This window comes from Erinaceus europaeus, chromosome 5 (assembly GCF_950295315.1).
Source record: "Erinaceus europaeus chromosome 5, mEriEur2.1, whole genome shotgun sequence".
In the NCBI taxonomy this organism is placed as follows: Eukaryota; Metazoa; Chordata; class Mammalia; order Eulipotyphla; family Erinaceidae; genus Erinaceus; species Erinaceus europaeus.
The window spans coordinates 58412612-58427640 of record NC_080166.1 but is presented as its reverse complement, the minus strand read 5'-3'; the positions used below and the strand labels follow the sequence as shown (position 1 = coordinate 58427640).

Genomic DNA, 15029 nt, shown 5'->3' with positions numbered 1-15029 from the left:
TGCAAAATACTATACATTTTCCTTTCTTTTTTTTTTTCTTCTCTTTATCTCTCTTTCTTTTTCTTGATAGAGACTAAAGGAAATTGAGAGGCAAGGAGGAAACAGAGAGGGAGATGACAAGAGATAGCAAAGAGACAGCAAGAGAACTTGAAGAGAACACTGCTTCATAGCCCATGAAGGTTCCCCCACAAGTGGAGATTACTCCTTTGATCCAGGTTCTTATGCAGAGTGGCCTGTACCCTCTACCAGGGAGGCCACTTCCCAGCCTTCTGGGTCTGCATTTTAAAGCAGAGTTTAGATATCTCTTCTTTGGAATACAAGAAGACAAGCATCACTAGTGTTGGCTCAGGAAACTATGAGAAATTTTGTGTATTTGTGTATTTCTTTGTGAAGAAATGCTGTGAAAGAGTGCTTGCAGTAAAGCTACAACTCTTACTATTTAAATCATCGCCATGCACTTGAGATGGATGACTGAGAGCTATGTGGTTGACAAGGAAGGAAATAAACTGGACTGGCATATCACATTAACTGTGTTAATACAGCAAGGACTGAAAGCCTATGTCTAGTGATGCAGAATTAGTAGCCTCTCTTATAGATGAGGAAACTCTCAAATTATTTTAAAACAACACTTACTCATTGTTAGACTTACAGAGATTCAGTATATTAACTTTTTTTTTATCTGATGGTCTGGGGAGGTGACATTAGACTTTCAAACTTGATATCCTAAGTTAATTATTTATTTACTTATGTATCTTTTGTTTTTAATTTGATAGGAGACACTGAGAAAAGAGGGCGAGAGGGAGAGAGAGACCAACTTGTGTGCCTCAGTGGTATTCAGGTTAGTTTCTCTCTTTCCTCTCTCGTTAACAAATAAATCTTTAAAACATGGCCTTATTCTTTCTATTAGAACAAATATTGCAATGCCGATATTCAGTGAGGTTAGACTTTTATTTTTCACCTGGTAGCATGCTAGTTGTCATGTACTAAGCAAATTAATAGATACCCTTTCTAGAGCCTTGAGACTGAGGTCACGTTGTTGGAGCTCAGACTGACAGGGACTCAGGTCATGCAGGCTCCTGTGCTAAATAGGAATATATATGGACCCTCGGTCAGGTGGGTGAGGTAGACAGATAATTTTATTCATAGATTGCCTTCAAGTTTGGATGCTACTCTCTGCCCTGATTCAGCTTTCTAGCCCTATTCTCAATGCTGACCCCATCTTCCCAGACAATACTTATAGTCCACCTGCATGTTAGTTATTAGGCTCAGGCAAAAATTACCAAAGTCATGGGCCACAGGGAACATACCCAAAACAGACTTCCTAGTTTTTTCCTCACACAAAGATCCCTAATTTCATTGGCTAAATTCCTAATTTTGGATTCCTTTTTATTAAACAATTTGTTCTACCTTCCACCTTCCAGCCACCAAATTGCAGATGCTACCATGATGCCAACCTGACTTCCCTGGGCAGATGGTGTCTCCAGTGTGTCCTGGAACCTCACCTCCCCAGAGCTCTGCCCCACTAGGGAAAGATAGACACAGGCTGGGGGTGTGGATCCACCTGCCAACACTCATGTCCACCAGAGAAGCAATTACAGAAGCCAGAACTCCCACTTTCTGCTCCCCATAAAGAATTGTGGTCCTTCCTCCCAGAGAGATAAAGAATAGGGAAGTTTCCAATGGAGGGGATAGAACATGGAACTCTAGTGTTGGAAACTGTGTAGAATTGTACTGCTATTGCCTTATAATCTTGTTAATCACTATTAAATCACTAATAAAAAAAACATTCAAAATCATACCCCATTCCATTTTGTATTCCAATTACATAAACATATAGAAAAGTTGCTCCCTGGTGTACTTAGGCATGTTTTGTGAAGCTAACCCAGAATCCTCACACACTAAAAACCAATTTTCCTGGTTATTAGTAAAGAATGAATCCAGCTAGTGCAGATTAGATTGGGGCCAGGAGTACAAAGATGATGGCGATTCTACTGAAAACCCACTCATCAAGGTATGGAAAATAAAGTGAAAGGGAAGAAGGGAGGCTGAAAGAAAGGATAAAGAAAGGGTACAATTAGAACAGACCAGAAAGAGAGAGAGGGAGGAAAGTTTGCAAGTGGTGAAGCAGGGTTACAGGTGTCTCTCTATCTCTCTCCCTCTCTCTCTTCCTCTCTCTTCTCTCAATTTCTGGCTGTCTTTATCCAGGAAAGAAAGAAAGAAAGAAAGAAAGAAAGAAAGAAAGAAAGAAAGAAAGAAAGAAAGAAAGAAAGAAAGAGAGAGAGGGGAAGGGAGGGAGAGAGAGAGGAAGGGAGGAAGAAAGGAAGGAAGGGAGGGATGGAGGAAGGCAATAGGAGAGAACTGTTATAGTCTTTTCACTGGAAGAGTTGAACAGATCTATTCTTGCTCCAATGCTTGTAGGTTGCAAAGTCAAAAGAAATCAAATTGTTGCCATGTGTTCAATGCATAAATCATAAAACAGATTCTCCAAGGCATATAAAAATGTGTTTTCTTTTTCCTGAAGAAGCCTGCCTATACCTGTCAACAGTATTCATTCTGTTGTGGCTAGGAATGGCCCAGAAAGTCTATGATTCTCCTAGGGGGTGTGGGGGTATGTGTGTGTGGGGGGACTGGAAACTTGTATGTCAACTGTTTTAAAAAAACAACTAAATTTAAAAAGCACGGTAGCATTTGGTCAGTTTAAGACTACATTGGCTTTTATGTAAATGTCATTTTTAGCTCAAGTTGGTGACTAGGCTTTTAAGACATAACTTTATAATTTCATGAAAACAGTAAAAAGAGTCAAACAGCTTGTAATGTCATGTCATTAACTCAGCCCTTACAGGAATTTCTTGCACCACAGACAGAGAACACGCAAAACACTTTTAAGCACTGTCATATTGTGGGATAATGTACATATATTAAAACATAAAGCCAGTAGTCGGGCGGTAGCGCAGCACCTTAGGTGCACGTCGCACAAAGCGCAAGGACCGGCCTAGGGATCCAGGTTCTAGCCCCCAGCTCCTCACCTGCAGGGGATTCACTTCACAGGCTATGAAACAGGTCTGTAGGTGTCTATCTTTCTCTTTCCCTCTCTGTCTTCTCCTCCTCTCTCTATTTCTCTCTGTCCTATCCAACAATGACATCAATAACAACAGTAATAACTACAACAACAATAAAAAAAAAGACAAGGGTAACAAAAGAGAAAATAAATTTTAAAAAGCAGAAAGCCAATAGCCTTGAAATCTGGATACTGGTTGAAATCGGATGCTGATGTTATTCTATTTGTACAAGAGGTTCTGGTGTTCCACATGTATGATGCAGTACCCAAAGGCTCACTTTAGTCATTTCTCCAATCAGATGAAAATGCCAGGGATGAGACAGAGAGCCAGTCTCCACACCAGGACCTGGCAGACACTCCTAGCCATAAACAGATTCAAGGCTTTACAACCTTGTCTTTCTCCTGCAAAACTAGGTCTCCTTTTTTTTTTTTTTAAATAACCTTGCGAGTTAAAAATACAATGACCGAGAGTCGGGAGGTAACGCAGCGGGTTAAGCGCACATGGCGCAAAGCCCAAGGACTGGCTTAAGGATCCCAGTTCGAGCCCTCGGCTCCCCCCCTGCAGGGGAGTCACTTCACAGGCGGTGAAGCAGGTCAGCAGGTGTCTATCTTTCTCTTCCCCCTCTGTCTTCCCCTCCTCTCTCCATTTCTCTCTGTCCTATCCAACAACGAATTGCGTCAACAAGGGCAATAATAATAACCACAACGAAGCTACAACAAGGGCAACAAAAGGGGGGAAAAATGGCCTCCAGGAGCGGTGGATTCATGGTGCAGGCACCAAGCACAGCAATAACCCTGGAGGAGGAAAAAATAAATAAATAAATAAAAATAAAATGACCAGAGTTGGTTAGGTCTTTATAGGCTACACTATACAACTTGCCCTTCTTTCAAAAGCCAATGAGTCTTCTTGTCTAAATACTACTTGTTGATTTTTCCCCACAAAAATAGAAATAGGCTGGTGTATTGCACCAAAGTAAAAGACTCCCTGGGGGGGGGGGGGGGCTCAGGTCCTGGAATGTGATGGCAGAGGACCTAGTGGGGTTGTATTGTTATGTGGGAAACCGGGAAATGTTATTCTTGTACAAGCTATTGTATTTCCTGTCAACTGTAAAACATTAGTCCTCCGAACTCCAAACAAAGAAATTAAAAATAAATAAAACTATTGGGCACTTTCTTCATTTTCTTTTTAGATAAAGACAGAGATAGGAGACAGAAACGAAGGAAGAGGAAAAAGGAGAGGAAGAGGGAGAAATAGGGGCCAGGTGGGGGCACACCTGGTTGAACACACATGTTACAATGTACAAGGACCCAGGTTCAAGCCCCTGGTCCCCACCTGCATGCGGAAAGCTTCACTAGTGGTGAAGCAGGGCTGCAGGTGTCTCTCTCCCTCTCTATCTCCCCATTCCTCTGGGTTTCTGGTTGTCTCTTATCAAATATATATAGAGAGAGAAACAGAGAGAGAAAGAGCCATAGCTCCAAAAGCTTCCTTCAGTGTGGTGGAGGATGGGCTCAGCTTGGTCGCTCACAAACAACACACGATCCAAGCCAACCCAGTTCAGTAAATGGTGAGGAGGGTCTCCACCCTGTTTATATTAACAGGACATCTAGAGCATGGCCTGCTGGGATCGTAGTATTATTTCTACTTACAGTAGCTTTCATCAAAAGATGACTGACACTAGATTTGTAGTTAACAGAAAGGCACTTTTCTATAAAAGTCTACAGTGCTACCCGTGGAGTCATTAGAATGAAACCACTTCTCAGTTATCTCTTATGAGGAGGAGGTACTATGTGGACATGTAAGGTTTCCCTCCCTCCTTCCTTCCTCCCTCCCTCCCCCTTTCTTTTTTCCTTTCTTTCTTTCTTCCTTTCTTTCTTTCTTTCTTCCTTCCTTTCTTCCCTTCTCCTTCCTTCTTTCTTTGTTTCCTTTTTTAAATATTTATTTATTCCCCTTTTTGTTGCCTGTGTTGTTTTATTGTTGTAGTTATTGTTGTTATTGATGCCATCATTGTCGGATAGGACCAAGAGACAGGGAGAGAGGGAGGGGAAGACAGAGAGGGGGAAGGAAAGATAGACACCTGCCGACCTGCTTCTCCGTCTGTGAAGCGACTCCCCTGCAGGTGGGGAGCCGAGGGCTCAAACTGGGATCCTTATGCATGTCCTTGCACTTTGCGCTACCTGTGCGCTTAACCCACTGTACTACCGCCCGACTCCCTCTTTCTTTCTTTCTTTCTTTCTTTCTTTCTTTCTTTCTTTCTTTCTTTCTTTCTTCTCTTCCTTCCTTCCTTCCTTCCTTCCTTCCTTCCTTCCTCCCTCCCTCCCTCCCTCCCTTCCTTTCTTTCTTTCCTGGATAAAGATAGCCAGAAATTGAGAGAGGAAAGAGGCAGATAGAGAGGAAGAGAGACAGAGACACCTGCAGCCCTGCTTCACCACTTGCAAACTTTCCTCCTACAGGTGGGGACCAGGGGCTTGAACCCGGGTCTTTGTGGGCTGTAACATGTGTGTTCAACCAGGTGCGCCACCACCCGGACCCGACATGGAAGGTTTTTCAGAACAAGACACAGGAGGATACTGAAAAGATGACAGTTAGTTCAAGCAGGTGAAACTCCTTTTAGTAATTAGTTCAGGTTTGTCCACTGAAGTCAAAAAGTAAAAGAAAAAAAAAACACATTGGTTCCTGGTTTGACAACTTCACCTTTTGTTGGGATCACTTGTTAGTAACCAAAAGAAACTCCCAATCAAAACTATTCTGGGGTCATATGGTGGTGCACCCGGTTAAGCACACACTACAGAGTGCAAGGACACAGGTTCAAGCTGCTGGCGCCCACTTGCTAGAAGAAAGCTTCCAGAGTGGTGAAGCAGGGCTGCAGGTGTCTCTGTCTCTGTCCCTCTCTATCTGCTCCCAGCCCAATTTCTCTTTCTCTACCGAGTAATACATGAAATGAAAAATATTTAAAAACATAATAAGAGCCATTTCATCAGTCAACCTAGAACTCGTGCAAGAGTCAACATCTCCTTTTAAAAGTATTAAAAAACTAAGCTTGGCATAGCTGTGTGTATTTGGGCTGAGTATTTTCATGAGCCTTAGGCATCATGCTGATGAAAATACCTCAGCAGATCTCAAGGAAGCAATTAGTAGATCCAATTAATCTGCTTGGAGGCCAGAGGAAGCTTGAGGTGATAGGCACACAGACTGGGCCACAAAGGAAGTGGCCCCCTAGGTACCTAGGTCACACCCAGGGAGCATCACAGAACTGGAGGTGGGTTTGCTGACTTTGTGACTGAAAGAAGGGTGTCAGTCTCCAGACTACCTGCCCTAAGGGTTGGACTGATTTACACCCCCACCTGCAGTGCAGGCCAGGTACATAATGACATTATATGCATGTGACAATGACTGAGCTATAAAGTTTTTAACAACCTCAATAAAAAAAAAAAAAAGGAGTCAGGCTGTAGAGCAGCAGGTTAAGTGCACATGGTGCAAAACACAAGGACCTGCGTAAGGATCCCGGTTCGAGCCTCCAGCTCCCCACCTGCAGGGGATTCACTTCACAGGTGGTCAAGCGGGTCTGCAGGTGTCTGTCTTTCTCTCCCCCTCTCTGTCCTCCCCTCCTCCCTCCATTTCTCTCTGTTCTATCCAACAACAACAGCAATGGCAACAATAACAATAATGACAACAAGGGCAACCACAAATGGCCTCCAGGTGCAGTGGATTCATAGTGCAGGCACCAAGCCCCAGCAATAAACGTGGAGGCAATAAACAAATAAATAAATAAGGCTAAGTGGTACATCTGGTTAAGCACACATGAAAGTGCACAAGGACCCAGGTTGAAGCCCTGGTCCCCACCTAACCAGGCAAAGCTTCAGTAGTGGTAAAGCTGGCTTGAAGATGTCTGTCTCTCTCCCTCTCCTCTCAATTACTCTGTGTCTATCCAGTAATAAATAAATAAATATTTTTATAAATAAAATAAAATAGACTTCCTAGCTTATTCCAACATGAAGACCCCAAATCTCATCTGCTATACTCTTACCTTTTGGTTCCTGATTATTAAGCAGTTTTTCCTGCTTTATATCTTAATGCTTTTCAGCCACCAAGTTGTAGATGCTACCATGACACCATCCTGACTTCCCTGAGCAGACGACCTCACCAGTGTGTCCTGGAACCTCCCCTCCCCAGAGCTCTGCCCCACTAGGGAAAGACAGAAACAGGCTGGGGGTGTAGAGACAGCTGCCAACATCCATGTCCAGCAGAGAAATAATTATAGAAGCCAGACCTCCCACCTTCTGCTCCCCATAAAGAATTTTGGTCCATCCTCCCAAAGGGATAAAGAATAGGGAAGCTTCCGATGGAGGGTATGGGAAACTCTCTGGTGGTGGGAACTGTGTGGAATTATACCCCTGTTATCTTACAATCTTGTTGATCATTATTAAACCACTAATAAAAAAAAAAAGGCGGGAGATAGCATAATGGTAATGGAGATAGCATAAAGAGAATCTCATGCCTAAGACTGAAGTCTCAGGTTCAATCCCCCACACCAACAGAAGTCAGAGCTGGCCAGTGCTCTGGTGTTTCCCTCTCTCTCCCTCTGCATCTCTCTCAAAAATAAAAATAAATAAAATATTTTAAAAAATAAAATACAAAAATTAAAAAATGAAAATAAATAAAATGTATACAATTTTTAAAAGGTTACTACAGCATGGATGGATATGGAAAAATCTTTTTACTTTCATGCTACCCTTTTACCATAATAATAACAATTATTACTATATAGACTCTAAGCACTTTAAATAATAAACAAAGACATCTTACACAAATAGAAAAGAAGGTTCACTAAGATAAGGGTAAGGGGGCAGTGCTATAATTTGATTTGGATTAATTGCTTATTCTGCAAAACATGAATTCCTTTATTTTTTAATTATTGATTTATGATTCGATAGAGACAGAGAAATGGAAAGGGGAGGGAGAGATAGAGAGGGAGAAAGACATAGAGACACCTATAGCCCTGCTTCACCACACGTGAAGCTTTTCCCCCTCTAGGTGGGGACCAGGGGCTCGAACCCTGGTCCTTGTGCACTGTAGTGTGTATGCTTAACCAGGTGCCCCACTAAAAAAAAAAAAAAAAAAAAAAAACATGGATTCCTGACTGAGCCTCCTCAGTAAATGTTGTAGGTACAGTATTTGTGGTTGGTATACCATGGTTGTCATCAGCTAAATGTGATAGAATGTTGCTCCACAGGAAAGTTAGGGATTCCAGAAATGAAATAAATTCCTAGGTTCTTACACTAGCTTAAAAAGGCCATTCTCATCCTCATTTCATATAGACAGATCAAAAACAGGAGGCATTTATTCTTGTAATTTGCTTATAGTTTTCTAAAGTCCCTCTGTAAAAGAAAATCACTCTCTTGAAGTATAATCTCCAGCTGGACATCCTTATGTGAGGCCAATGTACAAGTGCCCAGTGGTTTTTCTTTGTGTTTCCATTGCACTAGCCAGAAAATAAAGTTTCACCTCTCTCATTTCTCTCATTGGCAAATTAGGACGATCAAGTGTGACATGAGCCTTTAAAGCTTGCAGTAGGGAGTCCGGCACAAAGCGCAAGGAAAGGCATAAGAATCCTGGTTAGAGCCTCCGGGTTCCCCACCTGCAGGGGAGTCGCTTCACAGGCGGTGAAGCAGGTCTGCAGGTGTCTGTCTTTCTCTCCCCCTCGCTGTCTTCCCTTCCTCTCTCCATTTCTCTCTGTCCTATCCAACAACGACATCAACAACAACAACTACAACAACAATGAAAAACAACAAGGGCAACAAAAAGGGAAAGTAAATAAATATAAAAAGAAAAATAAAAAAGCTTGCAATACTGGTGACAAATGAAACCACAGAAGCATCAGAACTAGCTCTAAATAATTATACGCTGTGGTTTAACTAAATATGGAAAATACGGACATTAAAAAGATCGTTTTGAAAACATCTGTGCTGAATATTTCAAAGATGTAAAAGAAAATGCAATTTTGGGAGCCGGGCGGTGACGCAGGTGTGTTAAGCGCACATGGCGCTAAGCGCAAGGATCTTCTTAATGATCCCGGTTCGAGCCCCCGGCTCCCCATCTGCAGGGGAGTCGCTTCACAGGCAGTGAAGCAGGTCTGCAGGTGTCTTTCTCTCCCCCTTTCTGTCTTCCCTTCCTCTCTCCATTTCTCTCTGTTCTATCCAACAACAACGACAGCAATAATAACAATAACAACAACGATAAACACGGGCAACAAAAGGGAAAAAATTAAAAATTAAAAAATTAAATAAATAAATAAAAAGAAAATGCAATTTTAACATTACCAAAAGTGTGCTAAGTTTACACTAAATTCAGTTTTTACTTTCTTTAGAGCTTTCAAATTGTTTTCAAATTAAGGAGAAAGATATTCTAAGAGATATTGCCTTACACTTGGCTTCCTAAAAGTATACACTTAATATTGAACAAAGACCAATTCTGGTTCTTGCTATTTCTATAACATAGCGCTATTTGTCATGCACACTTTAAAGAAAAACCTTCATCCTTTTAATAAAAAAAAAAATAGCAGTGATGAGAGATGTTTCCCCCCACATATATGGGAGGGCAACTTTCTCACTGTGATAGACATAACAAATTTATTTGGAATAACGTTGAAAATACATTTATTTTCCCACTACTAATGCATGAGTAAAATGATGTTCATATATGCTGCTACCAGGGTTTATCTTAAAAGTCAATATAAATTTGATTTTTCAAGAACATTCTCAAAATGACAGAGAAGCTATTTCCTTTCAACTAGAAGAGTAGATGCCTGCTTAGGAAGAAATAGCACAAGTAATAGACAGATGTGAATTCGATTTCTTGATTTCATAAAAAGTCCCGAAAATTTCTAGAGGGGTTGCTCACACAACTATTGCACTTGAGAAAGTCAGTGAAAAACATGCCATGCACGTCTGTAAAAATAAATAAATAAATAAATAAGAGCAAGTTTATCTTTCAGTAAATATTAGGAGGAGAAAAAAAAACACCTCTAGAAGTCAATAACTTTATTACCCTCTTCTGTGTAAATAATCTGAAAATATGGCTGTCATATCACCTGCATACAAAACAGCATGTTCCTAAATTGCAAATTTTCTTTGAATCCACAATTCCTATATATCTTCCAAAAGCTATAAAAGAGACTGTAAAGAGTGATGGAGAGGTTCATTGAGTTTATTTCCGGTATTCCTAGTCTCTCAAGCAAAGAGCTATTACAAACATCCTCAAGATGCTGTAATTTTTTTTTAAATGGTGGTTTTCAGCAGACTATATGCTATTGTCATTAGTTTCTAATACTTTCAGAAAAGGGTATAAATTCTGAGAATATGGCTATGCAAACACAAACACACAGAGATAGACACGCACACACAGACACACACGTTCTGAAATTGAAAGTATCTACCATATACTGTATTCCTTTTGAAATACCTTTGGCTAATTTCAATGGAAAGCAATTCATTCAGAAAGTATCTCTAGTTTATCAGAGATTACAGATCCATTTAGGGAGACTTTAAAATACTGAAATCATAAATGTGTAAGTTAATTCTAAAAAGCATTATTATTGTTGTTATTGTTATTAGTATTATCATTTAGCAAAAACACATAGAGAGCCCATATCCACATAATTCTATAACAACAAAGCTAACTTTGATCTTGGCTTTCTATAATATCCCATCAAGTTTGTTCCATTATGCAACCAAGCTGTCTTATTTTTGCCTTCCCTCCCCAACCATCATGTAATCACTCCCATTCTGAATTAAAGATACCTCTTCTTGTTTGTTGCAGAAAATGAAAATCCCAATTATTTTAGACTCATACAATTGTCTCTGTATGTATATGTGGGTTTGTTAAGATTAGAGGACTCTTTTTTTTTAATATTTTATTTTATTTATTTATTCCCTTTTTGTTGCCCTTGTTGTTTTATTGTTGTAGTTATTATTGTTGTTGTCATTGTTGAATAGGACAGAGAGAAATGGAGAGAGGAGGGGAAGACAGAGAGGAGGAGAGAAAGATAGACACCTGCAGACCTGCTTCACCACCTGTGAAGCAACTCCCCTGCAGGTGGGGAGCCGGGGTTCCAACCGGGATCCTTATGCGGGTCCTTGTGCTTTGCGCCACCTGCGCTTAACCCTCTGCGCTACAGCCCGACTCCCAAGATTAGAGGACTCTCAACATGTTTTAGGAATTCATGCTTAACTGACTTAATATGCTGACCTCAAAATAAATGAGCTGATATTATATTCATCATATTATCAGGCACACAGGAAGTTCACATTAACTTTCAGATGCTCGGTACATACTTTATTTTATTTCTTAATGTTTAAGTTCATTTTACAAATGCAATGAAGAAAAGCAACTATATTTTCAGTTAGAACCAAGTCTAATATGCAGAGACTCATATATGTGAAGTCTAGCATCTAGTAAATACTGTTAGGCATTTTTATAGTTCCTGATTGGAAGAATCTAATTACTTGGCCAAGGAAGCAACTAAAATTTTCCATTATAAAATGAAGTGAAAAACCTACCTACCATGTAAGAACTAATATGTGGTATTTGGGGCACTTCATATTTTAGAATGCTGTCTTGCTGTCTGCATAGCAGTAATGTTTAGTTTTTTGTTGTTGTTGTTTTTTAAAAGGTTAATTAACATATTTTCTCTGAAATGGTAATAAGATTTACTAAAAAGAAAAAGTCTTTTAAAATGAGAAGAGATAAAGACTGCGTGAGACGGCTACTGGCTATATTCAATATTTTTGTGTGGCACGATGGTTTAGTGATTCCCTATAATGCATTCAAAGTCTGCTCTCCTTTTGCACAACACATATCAGAAGTGGTTCTGAATTACAGTACATAAGGGCTTGTTTTCAGAAGTGCTTAAAAGTCAAATACTCATATTTATCTTTCATCGGTCACTGCTGCAATGAATATTTGTAACAAATCAAGAAAAACAATGTCACAAGTGCAAACTTTTCTCTTTCCCTGAGACACTGGAGAAATAAGCCAACAAAAACTTATTTTGCTTTTCTTATACGTCTTTTCTTGTCCAAACTTGTTAAATCTATTGTATACACAAGAGGCAATTAAGAGATTGTCCTTTTGTCCTTGTAACCAAAAGGTGGCACCTCTAAAAAAAATTAGTTATCTTTCCACAGAGATTTCAAGTACATTCAAACGAAGCATGTAAATGCCAAAGCCCCAGGAGAAAGCTCTTTTTTCTTTGCCTGACACTAGGGTCATCCTACTTACATAGGAAAGGGAATAGCTTCAAGTGAAAAATGGTTTAGGAAAAAAATAACAGATTGATAGGAAATTAAGCCAGTGTTTCTCTAAGTTGCCTGTAAGCTGAATATACGGAGGCATCTGGTGAAAAGATACTTCCTGACAGGCACAGATCAGTGTTGAAGGTCAGGCAGAGTTGAGAAGAAGAGTGCTTTTTCTTACTCCAAGTGGGCATGCAGGAAAAGATACCCCCTGATAGAAAAATCCAAGGAAAGGATTTTAGCTGAACCTTTCCATTCCCTGGTTCCCCTGAATGCCCACAGGACTCACAGACACTATTTCCTCTTACACTGAACCAGGCACTTCTCCTCATTTCCTCTCTGGTGAATAATAGGGAGTGAAAGCTGCTAGCACTGATGATGGGATTGGCAAATGCAGAAGATGCCAGCCAACTCTACATGAAAACAACAGTAACCAAAAAAAAAGAAAAAAGAAAGAAAAAAAAAAGGCTTTCCCTTTAAAATACTGAAAATCAGAGTCCAACAGCCTACCACTACTTTCTAAACTTTGTGCAAGGGGAAGAAGATTCTTGCCAACTGATCTTCCAAATGGTGTTTATACTGAGATTGTAATAAACACCCTGTTTATATTTAGTGGGCAGTCTCATTAATAGAAGAGAAGGCAAGGTGAGGCATGGATTTGATAATGGAAAGATGGATGCATGCAGGCAGTCGGAAAAGCAAAATACAGTCATAATTCACTGCAAATGTGCCTTGAAGACAAAAACTTAAATGACTGCTTTGACGCCCCCAAAGGATGAATATCTGAGGAAGTACAGAAAGCTAACTAGAAGCTTGACTTTCTCTAAGTAGAAACCCAAGTCTCCTGATAATACCTAGATGTCACTTTGCAAATATTTTTTAGACTTCACATTTTTATCCCCCCTCCCTATTAAAAAACCATTCCAGAGAGCTCCAGGAAGCACTCCTCTTTCCTATTATCCCCCCCTTTTTTCCCTCTTTATTAATAAGAGACATTTTTAAAAGTTCAAACATTCCCACTGATGGGTAATCCCAAACAGGCAGTCAGTCCCACAGGACAGAAGAGAACAGGAACAGTCAGATAGTTGGCACTGAAAGGCAGCAGCAGTTAAGTAGCCATGGCAAGTGTTTGGAATGTTGGTTTATTCTGGTTCCCTCTGAAGGAATCAAGTGAGAGACACTGCCTGTGTCAAGGAGGAGGGCAGGACAAACTTGATGTTTTCCACCTCTCTGACAGTCCCGGCTGGCTGGCTTGTTTACTCCTCTCTTTCAGGCTTAATCGCTTTTCTGTACTCTCATTTTCAAAGCAGTGCTGGCATTCTGTCTTGGTTTCTTCCCTTTTCCCTGGGAAGAAGATCTTTTTCTCCTTCCTTTACAACATCCCCTAAACTCCTCCCTTTCCCTTAGAGGGGGAAATTAAAAAAAAAAAAAAAAAAGCAATTCTCTTCAGGAGGAAAAGAATCCCTGGAGTGCTCAGGGTGGAAGGAGAATGAAAGATGGAAAAAAAAAAAAAGGAGTGGGGGAAGGTGAGAGCTAGAGATGGAGAGAGTGGGTGGGGGGTGCATGGGAGAAGAGAGAAGGAAGGCAAGAAGGAAGGAGCAAGCCAGAAGATGGGGTAGGGGGAGACCAGCAGCAACTCTGGGCTGGAAATCACTGTGCAAAGTGCTGTGACAGAAGCTGTTCCTGTGGGTTCATCAGATTTCTCACAATAGGCCACCCGGGGCTCCCTCCCTTGGTCCCCAACCTCCCACGGTAGCCGGAACCCCCAGAGTACCAAGCATGAGAGCAGCTCCAGGGCGGGTTTGAGCAGCCAGGCGGCACCTGGGTGGGCTGTCCGGGTCCGTCCCGCCGCCTTACCTGCTGGGAGAACCTTGCTGCTGGTGGTGGAGATGGAGGGGGGTGCCAGTCGCGGGTCCCCTCTGGAGGACCCGGGCGTGGAGCACTCCTCTTGCTGCTGCCTCCGTGCGCTCGCTCTCGTTCTCAGAGGGGCAGCCTGCAACACAAAAGAGGTGTGGGTGTGTGGGTGTGAGGGTGCCCCCCCAACACAGCTGGTCGCCCCCACCTGATACACACCCCTTCGGGAGTTGCCGGATCACCCCCACCTCTCCTCTCTGCTGTGCACCGCCTTGGAAAGGGGGTGCCGGAGGCTTGGGCGGGCTGCAGCCCCAAGTTGTGGCTTGCAAGGCTGCAGGGAGAGGCACGGGGGTAGTCAGAGCATCCCCTACACTGCAGCTGCTCCAGGAATCCCTCCAGCCGCGAGGAGGAGGAGGCGGTGCCCGCCCAGCAGCTCCCAGCCCCGGCCTCCTGATTGGCTGCGGTGCGGGCTCCCTGTGGCCGACAGCCAATCGGCGCGCAGCAATCCTAGGTGGATCCCTCAGCCAGCGGAGCCCAGCCCAGTTCCGTACAGTCTTCTCCAGCCCAGGCTGAGGGGACGGGAACCCAAGGAGGGGGACCCTGGGGGGCTGGAGGACATTAGAGAGGACTGCCCCCACCTCCCACCAAAAAAAAAGATGCAATCTCAGGCACCCCCTAAACCTTTGAGAGAAGAGGGAGGTCAGAGATGCACACACACGCACACACACACCCACACACACACCGCCCACAACCTGTTCAGCAAGCCATATGCATAGGAGATGGAACCAGCATAATACACAAAGCTATTCTCTCTTTCTCTAACTTT

General features: G+C 42.0%; 1 protein-coding gene across 4 annotated transcripts in view; it reads right to left on the bottom strand.

Annotated features, from left to right (window-relative positions):
• SYT1 (synaptotagmin 1) overlaps window positions 1-14593 on the bottom strand; it is a 664148-nt gene extending 649555 nt beyond the window's left edge. For 3 of the 4 annotated variants that reach the window (XM_060191358.1, XM_007525653.3, XM_007525654.3), the window contains exons 1-2: window positions 14423-14593; window positions 14207-14342 (exon numbers count right to left, since the gene is read on the bottom strand). The gene's annotated coding sequence lies outside the window, so the exon portion shown is untranslated. The remainder of the gene's footprint in view (window positions 1-14206; window positions 14343-14422) is intronic. The other variant, XM_060191359.1, reaches the window with a different exon arrangement.
• Between the last annotated feature and the right edge of the window lie 436 nt (window positions 14594-15029).